Raw genomic sequence first — 12,576 nt, 5'->3', positions numbered from 1 at the left:
AGGGGTGAGGCCGGCCAGGGGGAGGAGCCATGGGGGGTTGAACAGCCAGCCCCACCCTGATCAGACTGGTTTGCTAGCAAAGTGGACGTCATAGTGACTGGTCATTTCCAGTTGTTACAGTGTTCTGGTCCCCACATTTTTATACACATAGATTGTATATATCTCTTGAGTAGATAGGAAAAATAAGAAAGAATTTATAAACACAAACTTTGCTTGATCAAAGATAAGAATTCAAACACAATTTGGGCAAGGTAACTTGTTCTGAAACCTCGTAAAAGTTAGTTACCTTACTTGAATCTTGGTTTTCTCATCTTTAAAAAGAATGAAAACATTTCTCTCATGCGATTGTTTTAAGGATGAAACATAGCAATTAGAAGAGTTCTTTGAATATATCATTAGTATTTAGTAAATGCTACCACGTCTTTCTTGTTAGTCCATGGTAAATATAATCACCCTGATTGATAATAAGCATTAGGGCATAAGAGGGTTTATTTTAACTTGCTATAAATACCATGAAGAAAATTATCATAGTTCAATACAGAAATTAATTATAATATTAATTCATTGTACATTATCTTCTTACAAGTCACACCTCATTGGGCATAACCTCACCTACAATACACCTTTATGTTGCAGCCTCAAGTTAGTTACTAATTTTGCTTTACTCTGTCTGCCCTTGCTCATACAAGCTGACCCCCATAGTAATTGCTGTTCCTTCAATGCATAGCCATGTTTTGAACCTTGCTCTTTGCATTTGAAAATATCTTCTTGATTCATGCTTGGTTTAGTTATTTACTGCTTCTAGATCTTTTGAGAAGGAAAACCCCTATTTTGTAACAAACTGCTATTTGGAATTTTCTTCTCTTAGGTGGCCTCTTCTCTTATTCTAAAAATGTTTGCTTTCTAGTCTGATTTAGCCTGTTTGAATAATGATGATAATAAACTTAGTTGTATGACCTTGTAGGCCAGAGACTAGATATGCCATAATCTCAATGCCATGCCAGGTGCATTTTTTAATTGGATAGAACTGTATTGTTTTCAAGGCCAGCATTGAGATAGCCACTAAATGCACATAGGCCTGGCTCTTTAATAAAAAGGGAAGTTATGCTTGTAGCCTTGCTTAGAATTTGAATTCATTTTCTCTAAACCCATTGCATGATGAATAAAGTGAGTCTCTCCAAACTCTCCTCCTGCGTTGTTTGATTGTTCGGGAAATCTGTAACACTTTGACCAAATGTTATAAACTACAACATGTAAATTTGCAAATATTAGTTTTTTGAAGAAACTCCATACTGTTCTCCACAGTGGCTGTACCAGTCTGCATTCCTACCACAGTGCACCAGGGTTCCTTTTTCTCTGCACCCTCACCAGCACTTGTCATTTGTTGTTTGTTGATGATAGCCATTCTGACAGCTGTGAGATGGTATCCCATTGTCATTTTGATTTGCATCTCTTGGATGATTAGTGACTTTGAGCATGTTTTCATATGTTTCTTGGCCTTCCTTATGTCCTCTTTTGAAAAGAACCTATTTAGGTCCATTGCCCTTTTTTTTTTTCTTTTTCTTTTTCTCTTTCTTTTTCTTTTTCTTCCCATTGGGTTGTGTAGCTTCCTTTTGATAAGTTGTATGAGTTTCCTGTAAAGGTTGGAGATTAAACCCTTATCAGTGGTAACATTGGAAAATATGTTCTCCCATGCAGTGGGCCTTCTTGTTTTGTTGATGGCTTCTTTTGCTGTGCAAAAGCTTTTTACTTTGATGTAGTCTCATTTGTTTATTTTCGTGTGTGTGTGTGTGTGTGTGTGTGTGTGTGTGTGTATTTTTTAAGCCCTGTGCATTAATTAAATTAATTCATGCATGGGTGGGGTCCAGCCTGGACAGGGGGAGGGGACATGGGCAGTTGGCCTGCCTGGTAGAGGGAACAATTTGAATATTAGCCTTTTATTTTATAGGATATACACTGAGTGGCCAGATAATTATGCATTCAGAGATCATAATAATATGGCCACTCAGTGTATCTCAAGAAACTAGAGAAACTGTTTACGGGGAGGATTCAAGATGGCTGCTCAGGTAGACACCTAACCGCAGCAGCACACAACAATTTCAATGGAATACAACTAAAATGTAGAGTGGACATTGCCCAGAGCTACAGGTAGTTGACTGACTGAAAATTCTACAACAAGAAGGAAAGAGAAAACCAGAAGGAAAATCAGAGGAGCTAAAAAATCCTAAGGTACAGAGACATGCTGCGTGCGCTCGCACGCGCTCGGAGAGGACGCAGCCGGAGAGGAGGAGAAGGCTGGGTGCCTTCCCAGCGTTCTCTAGCAGGAAGGAAATAAAAACCCTGGCCTGGGCTGAACCCCAGAACCAGCAGCGCTGAGCCCCAGTTATGGGCCAGACCCTGGGGACCCAGCCTCGGGCAGGGGGAGACGGGGCTGTGAGGTGGAATCCCAGGGGAGCGGCGAAAAGCAGAGCCCCCGGAGTCGCGCACATTGCACACAGAGGATGGAATGTTGACTCTGATGCTCTATTCCCCTGGGGGGAAGAAACAAAACCTCTGGCTGTGCTGAGCCCCACTCCCGAATGCTCTGAACCCCAGTTCTAGGCCAATCCCTGGGGACCCAGGCTCAAGCAGAGGGAGACGGGGCTGTGAGGTGGAGTCCTGGGAGAGCGGTGAAAGGCCAAGCCCCTGGAGTCGTGCACTTTGCGCACAAGGGAAGGAATGTTGACTCTGATGTGGGATTGCCCTGGAGGGAAGTAAACAGGAGCTCCGGCCGTGCTGGGCACCAGTTTCGAATGCTCTGAACCCTAGTTCTAGGCCAGATCCTGGGGACCCAGGCACAGGCAGGGGGAGATGGGGCTATGAGGCAGAATCCCAGGGAACAGCGAAAAGCAGAGCCCCAGGAGTCGCGCACATTGCGCGCAGAGGACATAATGTTGACTCTGATGCTGGATTCCCCTGGCGGGAAGAAACAAAACCTCCGGCTGTGCTGAGCCCCACTCCCAACTGCTCTGAACCTCAGTTCTAGGCTAATCTCTGGGGACCCAGGCTCAAGCAGAGGGAGACGGGGCTGTGAGGTGGAGTCCTAGGGGAGCGGCAAAAAGCGAGCCCCCAGAGTCACGCACATTGCTCGCAGAGGACAATCTGTTGACTCTGATGCTAGAAGCCCCTAGCGGGAAGGAGAAGAAAAGCTCCAGATTGGAGGAACGCAACGAGGAGCAGGAGCTTCTGCTTGACACCGGCCAGCCTGGCGCCAGCCAGGAGCCGGGCAACGGGGCCCCCAGGGGGCGGGGGTAGCCCTGGGCCTTTGACCTCTGGGCCACGGAGCCGAGGCCAGGGGCTGCTTTCTGGGCGGCGCCGACCCCTGCCACAGGCTGAAGCAGCACAGGAGCCCTCGGAGAACAAAGGGGTGCCACAGGCCAACCTGCTGAGCTTCCAGGACAAGGAGGAAGAAACCGAAGAAGTTTTCAATGTGAAGAAATCAAGTGAGAGCAAAAGATAGTAAAATTACTTAAGAATATAAAGAAGATCTTGAAAAATCAAAGACTAAGTCAGAACTCAACTCAGCAGCCAACATTGCAACATAAATGCGTTTTTGTTTTTTTTTTTAAAAAAGGATAGAATGTTGGAATGGCAGCGGCCAGGCCTAGAGTGGCCAGGCACAAGGCAGTGGTAGCCGGGCCTGGAGCAGCAACAGCCAGGCCCCAGAGCAGCAGCAGTCAGAACTAGAGCAGCAACAGCCAGGCCTGGAGCAGCCAGACCTGGGGCAGTGGCAGCCAGGCCTGAGGCAGAGGCGGCCAAGCCCAGGGTGGCCAGTCCAGGAACACCCAGGCCCGGAGTGGCCGGGCCCGGAGAAGCCGGGCCCAGAGCAGCCGGGTCAGGAGCAGCCAGACCCAGAACATCAGCAGCCAAGCCCGGAGCAGCCAGGTCAGGAGCGGAAGTGGCCAGACCCGGAGCAGCTGGTTGTGGAACGGACCAGAGCAGGTGTCCTCAAACTTTTTAAAGTGGGGGCCAGATCACGATCCCTCAGAGAGCTGGAGGGCCGGATTATATGAACTACTAATTCATACTGTAACACCTCGGCTGCGCTCACTACCCAAAAAACCTGGTGGGCCGGATCAGACTCCTTTGCGGGCCGCATGTGGCCTGCGGGCCGTAGTTTGAAGACCCCTGGACCAGAGTAACAGAGGCCAGGCCCGGAGCAACCAGGCCTGAAACAGCCCACTCTTCGCCTGCCTCTGCCCCAAGGCTGCCTCTCAGACATGGCTGGAAACTTTTGGGGGAACTTGAGGGTCTGCTGAATCAAATGAGGAAGGCTTAGATCTGGATGTGTTGAGTTAGTATAGGGCTGGGGTGTTGATCTGTGAGTGCCTTGTGTGGGGCCTGGATGAGGTTGCTTGATCTATTTGGAAATGTTTTTTGTGTGAAGTGTATCCTTGGGCATGTGGAGGTATTATTGATTTGAGGAAATGCTAAGTAACTGATTTACTATCTGAAAAATTTAAAGTTCTGAAAGTTTAAGCTCTCTTGCCAAAAAGAGGTTTTAAAGCTATCACCTTAATTTTAATGGAGAAAGGGAATGACAAGACCTTCCCACCCAGAACAGGTAATCCAATTCCAACCAGCAGCTATGTTTAAACAATGTATCCATTTACACTTGAATGGCTACACCTTTTGATAACCTAAGGGCAAGTTTACATGTAAACAAGTTTGCTCTCAATTCCCAGGGCAGAAAAAAAACAAGGTTTAAAATTATTAGATTTTAAAATTTATTCTTAGAAGTGTAAAAGTTTATTAATTAAAAACAACAACAACAACAACAAAAAACAACAACAAAAGGAGATTGAAAAACCTGATGAACAATAATAGCGGTTCAATGTAGTAGAGTCGGCGATATGGGAGGGGAGTAGACTGACTGTTCTTGGGGAAAGGGAGGGAGAAAGAGACTGAATATAAACTGTGCACCTATGGATGAGGACAATGGGGAGTGGGGAGGGGGTGGAGGGTCGGGTGGGAACCTGGTGGAAGGGGGAAGAAATGAGGAACCTTTGTAATAATATGAACAGTAAAGATTGATTAAAAAAAAAAAAGAAAGAAACTAGAAACACCAATTAGAAGTATATATGCACATAGCAGCACAATTCACTATAGATAATATATTGAAACAGCCTAAGTGCCCACAAGCAGGTGAGTGGATTACAAAAAACTGTGGTACATATGCACAATGAAATACTACACTGCAGCAAAAAAGAAGGAATTCTTACTATTTGCAACAGCTTGGATGGAATTGGAGAGCATTATGGTAAGCGAAATAAGCTAGTCAGAGAAAGATAAATATCACATGATCTCACTCATTTGAGGAATATAATGAATAACATAAACCGATGGATAAGAACATACACAGAGACAGAGAAGGATTGATAAGATGCTCAAACCTCAGAGGGAAGGTAGGGGAGGGTGGGGTAAGGGAAAGATATCAACCAAAGGACTTGTGTGCATGCATAGAAGCCGAAGCAATGGACACAGACAACAGGGAGTGAGGGTGAAGGCAGGGTTTTGGGGGATGTGGGGACAATAAGGGGATGAGGACACATTTGAAATACCTTAATCAATAAAGGGAAAAAAGAAATAATAGCTACCAATAAAAAAATTCAAAAAGAGTGAAATCATATCAAGCGTCTTCTAAAATCACAATGGCATAAAATTAGAAATCAACAACAATAAAAATAAAAATAGAACACATGGAGCCTAAATAGCATGCGGTCAAACAATGCAGGGGTTACCAAAGAGATCAAAGAAGAAATAAAAACATCTGGAACAAATTTTAATGAAAACACAACAATCTAAAATTGATAATATATAGTGCAAAGAATCCTGAAAGGGACATTACAGACTTATCTCAAAAAACAAGAAAAACTTGTAATAAGTTATCTAACCCAAGAACTTAATGAATTAGGAAGAGATCTGGAAGAAAAGCCCAGAGTAAGCAGAAGGAAGAAAATAACAAATAAACGAACAGAAATAAATGACATAGAGACAAAAAAAAAAAAAAATACAAAAGATCAACAAAAACAAGAGCTCATTTTTTTAAAGCGTAAACAAGACTGATGAACCTCTAGCCAGATTCACCAAGAAACAAAAATAGAGGACCCACCCAAATAAACAAAATCATAAATGAAGGAGGTGAACTAACAACTGACACACAGAAATTCAAAGATTGTAAAAAATATGAACAACTCTATTCCAACAAATTGGACAACTTTGACAAAATTGACATATACCTGGAAACATGCAATCTTCCAAAGCTCAATCAGAAAGATTTAGAAAATCTGATTTTTTATAAATAACTACTGAGGAAATTGAAGCAGTAATTAAATAAACTTCCAGGAAACAAAAGCCCTGGTCTACACAACTACACAGGGTCTGAATCCAAATACCTATAAATAATTAACAAACATTCAAAGAAGTACTAACACCTATCCTCCTCAAAATATTCCAAAAATTTTAAGAGGAAAGAACATTTAGGAGATTTTTCTATAAAGCAAGCATTGCCCTCATCCCAAAACCAGATAAAGACACTACCAAGAAAAAGAACTGCAGGCCATTATCACTGATGAACACAGATTCTTAAAACCTCAACAAAATGTTAGCAAGTTGGATCCAGCAATACATTAAAAAGATAATACACCATGACCAAGTGGAATTTATTCTGGGTATTCAAGGTTGGTATAATATCTAAAAATCAATAAATGTGCTATAGCACATTAATAGATTGCAATACAAAAATTACATGGTCATATATATCAATTGATGCAATAAAAGCATTCAACAAAACCCAGCACCCTTTTTTTAAATAAAAACTCTCAGTCAAGTAAGAATAGAGGGATCATACCTCAACATAATAAAAGCTTTATATGACAAACCTATAGCCAACATCATACTCAGTGGTTTAAAGTCACACCATTTGTCCTAAGAACAAGATAGGGATCCCCATTTCCACCACTTCTGTTTAACATAATAATGAAAGTGCTAGCCATAGTGATCAGACAAGAAGAAATAAAAGCAATCCAAATTGCAAAGGAGGAAATGAAAGTGTCATTATTCACAGATGACATGAAATTGTGTGTAGAAAACCCTAAAGACTCCATAAAAAAGAACTACTAGATTTAATATATGATATGGCAATATATCAGGATACAAAATCAACACCCTGAAATCTATGGCATTTTACTACACTGTTAATGAATTCACAGAATGAGAAACTAAATAAGAAATCCCATTTAACAATACAACAAAAATTAAGTTACTTTGGAATAAACTTAACTGAGAAGATTAAAGACTTGTATTCAGAAAACTAAAGGATATTGACAAAAGAGATAGAGGAAGATACACACAAGTGGAAGAATATACGATGCTTATGGATTGGTAGAATCAACATCATTAAAATTTCAGAATGACTATCATCAACAAATCAACAAATGACAAGTGTTGGTGAGGATGTGGAGAAAAGTCAACCTTCATACACTGCTTGTGGGAATGCAGACTTGTGCAGCCTTTTTGGAAAGCTGTATGGAGTTTCCTCAAAAAATTAAAAATGGAACTCCCACTTGACCCAGTATTCCCACTTCTAAGAATGTATCCCAAGAAATTAGAAACACCAATCAGAAATAATTTATGTATCCCTGTGTTCAGAGCAATGCAATTTGCAATAGATAAAATTTGCAAATAGCCTAAGTGCCCATCAACAGATGAGTGGATAAAAAAACTATGGTACATATGTGGACACAGACAATGGAGTGATGAAGGCCTGGGATAGGGTGTGGGGAGGATGGGAGCAGGCAGGAAGAGGTTAATGGGGGGGAGGGGAGAGAAGGGCCCATGTAAGAGTTTCAACAATAAAGTTTAAAATAAAAAATATAGATATATGTAGATATAGATATAGATATGCAAAAGACAAAACAAAACAAACAAAAATTTTAAGAAAAGCAAAAAACTGTGATACATCTGCACAATGGAATGCTATGCAGCTGTAAAAGAGAAAGAATTTTTATCATTTGCAACAGTATGGATGGATCTGAAGAGCATTATGATAAATTAAATAAGCCAGTCAGAGAAAGATAAGTATCACACAATCTCACTCACATGTGGAAACTAATGAACAAATAAACTGATGATCAAAAACAGACCAAGAGTCATTGAAGTATCAAATAGACTGTCAAACCTCAGAGAGAAGGCAGGGGAGGGTGGGTTGGTAGGAAGAGATCCAGTAATGAACTTGTACCCACATATGCATAACCCATGGACACAGACAACAATATTTTGAAGGCCTTATGTGGGGGTGGGGGCAGGGCTGGTTGAGAGAAGCAAATTTGGGGAAAAAAGGGCATATGTAATACTTTCAATAATAAAGACAAAAAATAAATATGTAAGCTTGGGGAGATGATTATACTAAAAACATGATAGTTATTATAAAAATATCACATAAAATTCTAAATGAAATCATCAGTTGATATAATAAAAAAAAACCAAAATGATATGTTTGATCCTATATAATAAAAGATTAATATGTGAATTGACTGAACATCAGAACAACCTGTGGGATGACCAATTGCTATGACATGCACTGACTACCAAGGGGGCAGACACTCAATGCAGGAGCTGCCTCCAGCCCACAGTCCTGACCAGCAGAGGTAGTGAGGGGTGAGGGGGCACGGCTGGCGAGCAGGTGATACCAGGCCAGCCAAGTGGGTGCCAGCAGAGGTTCCCCAATCTCCTTGCTGGTCAACCCACAGATGGGCCCTGATCACAAGTCAGGCCTAGGGACCTTACCGGGGCACAAGTTTTGAGCTCCAGGCCTCTAGTGTAAAAATAAAATAAAGTGGCATCTGTTAATTAGCACAATTTTTCTTTTTAAAAATATATTTTTGTTGATTTCAGAGAGGAAGGGAGAGAGAGAGAAACGGAAACATCTATGATGAGAGAGAATCATTGATCATCTGCCTTCTGCATGCTCAAAACTGGAGATCAAGCCCACAACCCAGGCATGTGCCCTGGCCTGGAATCAAACATGACTTCCTGGTTCATAGGTCAAGGTTGAGTCAAGCCTTCCAGGCAACACATATTTTCTCAACCTAGAATCCCATCAACAGAAGAATTTGCTACAATACCAGTATACAGAATTTTATAATAATGTGGATATACATGATGTAATAGGCTGTAAAAAATGTAACCCTTGTTGTACCAGTATTTATAATATTTGCAGATATAATTAATGCAATTCTAATGTTATATTTAAATTATGAATGTATCTGTTCCCCTATACCATGTCCATAAACCTAAAGACAAACTGTTTATTTATACAAGTGCTAAGATAATTTAATATATAAACACTACATTTAGACCCCCCTATAGGTTTTACAGTCTTAGTCATGTAACTAGATTAACATTCATTATATTTATGGCTTTAGGCCAAACAAATTTGACTATGTTAAATTATATTCCAAATAGACATAGTCATGGTAAAAATCTCATAAATATGTAATTATGTTGAAGATGCATATTGCTATAAATATAGACTTTCCACTGCTCGTTGAAGATGCATATTGCTATAAATATAGACTTTCCAGTGCTCAAGTTTCTCCCTTGTGAGGTCATAGAATCAATGCCTTTGGGATCATCTTTGATATTAATTTTGTTTATAAATTTAATAAATGGAAGGAGGTGAGAATTGTCTCAGCTAGATGTTTGGTAAATTTCACTCTCTCTAGTCCAGTTCACCCACATTCTCACCTTCAGCTTTCTATTTTTTACTGACTATAAAAGTCAATAGGAGGATTTAATGTCTATGATAACACACAGAAGAACAAACACTTCTGTGTTTATTTAGCCAAGGATTAGAGCAAATAAAATTCTCTTGAACCTTCATCCAAGACTAAAAACAGAACAGTATGCTATTTAATAAAGACCTGATAATGTTTTTAATCAAATTTTAATAAGTATCTGCATTTCCTTCTTTGCTAAGATGAAAACCTGAGCTTGCAGACTGGTTTGCAGAATATATTATTTCAACAGTACTGGCAGAATTATAAAAACAGGAAAACATTACTCTTATGCCTAAGTTCTCATAGTAAGATCCATATATTACTTTGAAATGGTTTCTTTTTTTTTTTTTTTTTTTTTTTTAGATTTTCACATGTTTCCTATCACCACTTTAAATTAATTTCATTAGATGACCTTGAACCTCTAGGAGGGAGATGGCGAGTGTGTGGAGGCTGAGTGCCCTCTGCGTTGCCTGAGGAGGCCAAGCTCCCTTTCCTCTGAACCCCACTAGTCAGACTTGCTCAAATATCAGCATTTCTCCAGGACCAACCTACCTCAAGATGGTGTGGAATATAGCACATTCGTCTGTCACCCAACCACCATTCTGGTTCCAAAGCTGTGTCTCTCCACTGGACTGGTGAGAGGGTTGTCAGTGTTTTGCTTCTGGGCCTACTTCCAGCTGCATATTTGAATCCTTCTTCTGCGATGGACTACTCCCTGGCTGCACTCTTGTATCTCCATAGTCACTGGGGCCTTGGACAAGTTGTTATTGACTATGTTGAAAAGGATGCATTGCAGAAAGATGCCAAGGCAGGCCTCTTGGCTCTCTGGGCTTTCATCTTTGCTGGGCTTTGTTATTTCAACTATCATGATGTGGGGATATTCAAAGCTGTTGTTATGTTATGAAAGCTCTGACTTAATACCTTGAAATTGATTGTACACTTCTTTGCCTCTGCTCTGTCATGCCATTCATCTCACAATAAGGAAGAAATAACAGATTAGTCCACTGGTGAGATAAACTTCTTCTCCTAGTCACCTGAATAGATATAGAATTTAATCTGTGAGGAAAAGGTTTGAGAGGAATTGTATCCAAGAAATTGTGAGACAGAGTTCCACATTCTGGTAAGTGAATGAGGTTATCCTCCAGCTTCTCAAGACTCACAATGTAACTGAACATTATATATGAGCTTTCGCATTTTAATTTACCAAACTCTTAAAGAGAATTCAGCTTTATTACTGTCAATAACTAATCAAAATTCTATATTTTCCCTAAGAATTATGGAGAGAGGAAAATCTATTAATTAATAAGTAAAGCAAGAATAAACTTATACAACACTTAATGTTTGAAAACTTTTCCCCTTGATACCAGTTACTGATGGTTATATGTCTTTGGGAAACTTTAAAGTTAGGAAATGCTATTACTATCAGGATATTTCACATTACTAATTTCTAAGTCCTGGTAAAAAGAGCCTGGAGAACTTCTGAATATAGAGAAGTTCCAGGCAGAGGGAAGAGGTACCCTGTAAAGGTATCAAAATATTACATGTTCTAAACTGAGACTTAACTCCTCAAATGTGTTCATTTTACTTGTCCCAAAATAATATTCACAAATACAAAACTTTAAATAATAAATTGTTTTTTCTCCACTGTGAGGATCTTTAATGTAAAATGTATACTGTGAAATTAAAAAAAATCTATATAATAAAAAAATAAATTAATTTCATTAAAAATTTAAACCTATGTGGTAGAGAGAATAATGACTATTCAAAAGTGTCTACATCCTTACCACTGAACTTATAAATATGTTAACTTGCAGATGTGATTAAAGAGTTTTCAAAGCATGAGATTATCCTGGATTATCCAGGTGCATGCAACATAATCCAAAGGGCCCTTATGAGGGAAAATAAGAAGGAAGAGAGTCAGAAAAAGATATCTGAAGAGGAAAGCAGACATCACATTGATGTGAGAATTTGCCAAAGAATATGGGCAGCTCTTTAGAAGCTGGAACATACAGGAAAACAGATTCATCCCAAGAGCCTCCATGGAGGAATAAAGCCCTAATAGCATGCTGTTTTACCCTTTATAGAAGCATTTTGGACTTTTGTCTTCCAGAATCATGCAGTAATAAATTTTCATTGTTTTAAGACACTAGTTTTATGGTATATATCACAATTAGAGGCCCAGTGCATGAAATTCATGCACAGGGGGAAGAGGGTTATGGTGACCCTCAGCCCAGCCTGCACCCTCTCCAATCTGGGGCCCCATTGGGATTGGGCCTAAATGGGCAGATGGACATCCATCTCACAATCCAGGACCGCTAGCTCCCAACTGCTCGCCTGCCTGCTTTCCTGATTGCCCCTAACTGCTTCTGCTTGCCAGCCTGATCACCCCTTAACCACTCTCATGTCAGCCTGATTGATGTCTCACTGCTCCCCTGCCAGTCTGTTTGCCCCCAACTTCCCTCCTCTGCCAGCTTGGTCACCCCTAACTGCCCTCCCCTGCAGGGTTGATCATCCCCAACTGCCCTCCCCTACTGGCCTGATCACCCACAACTGCCCTCCCTTGCAGGCCATCTTGTGGTGACCATCTTGTGTCCACATGGGGGCAGGATCTTGACCACATGGGAGCAGCTATCTTGATCTTATTTGTTGGAATGATGGTCAATCTGCCTATTACTCTTTTATTAGATAGGATAGAGGCCTGGTGCACAGGTGGGGGCCATCTGGTTTGCCTTGAAGGGTGTCCCAGATCAAGGTGGGG

The 12,576-nt window shown here is 40.7% G+C and overlaps 1 pseudogene across 1 annotated transcript; it reads left to right on the top strand.

Annotated features, from left to right (window-relative positions):
* Positions 1 to 10,250: 10,250 nt before the first annotated feature.
* LOC311615228 (succinate dehydrogenase [ubiquinone] cytochrome b small subunit, mitochondrial-like) lies at positions 10,251 to 10,722 on the top strand (annotated as a pseudogene). Its single transcript has one exon. The product of its transcript is annotated as a succinate dehydrogenase [ubiquinone] cytochrome b small subunit, mitochondrial-like (transcript).
* The last annotated feature ends 1,854 nt before the right edge of the window (positions 10,723 to 12,576 follow it).

Source organism: Pipistrellus hanaki (genome assembly GCF_964339955.1).
Source record: "Pipistrellus hanaki genome assembly, chromosome: X".
Lineage (NCBI taxonomy): Eukaryota > Metazoa > Chordata > Mammalia > Chiroptera > Vespertilionidae > Pipistrellus > Pipistrellus hanaki.
The sequence above is the reverse complement of the archived record's forward strand: the minus strand, read 5'-3'. Positions and strand labels throughout refer to the sequence as shown.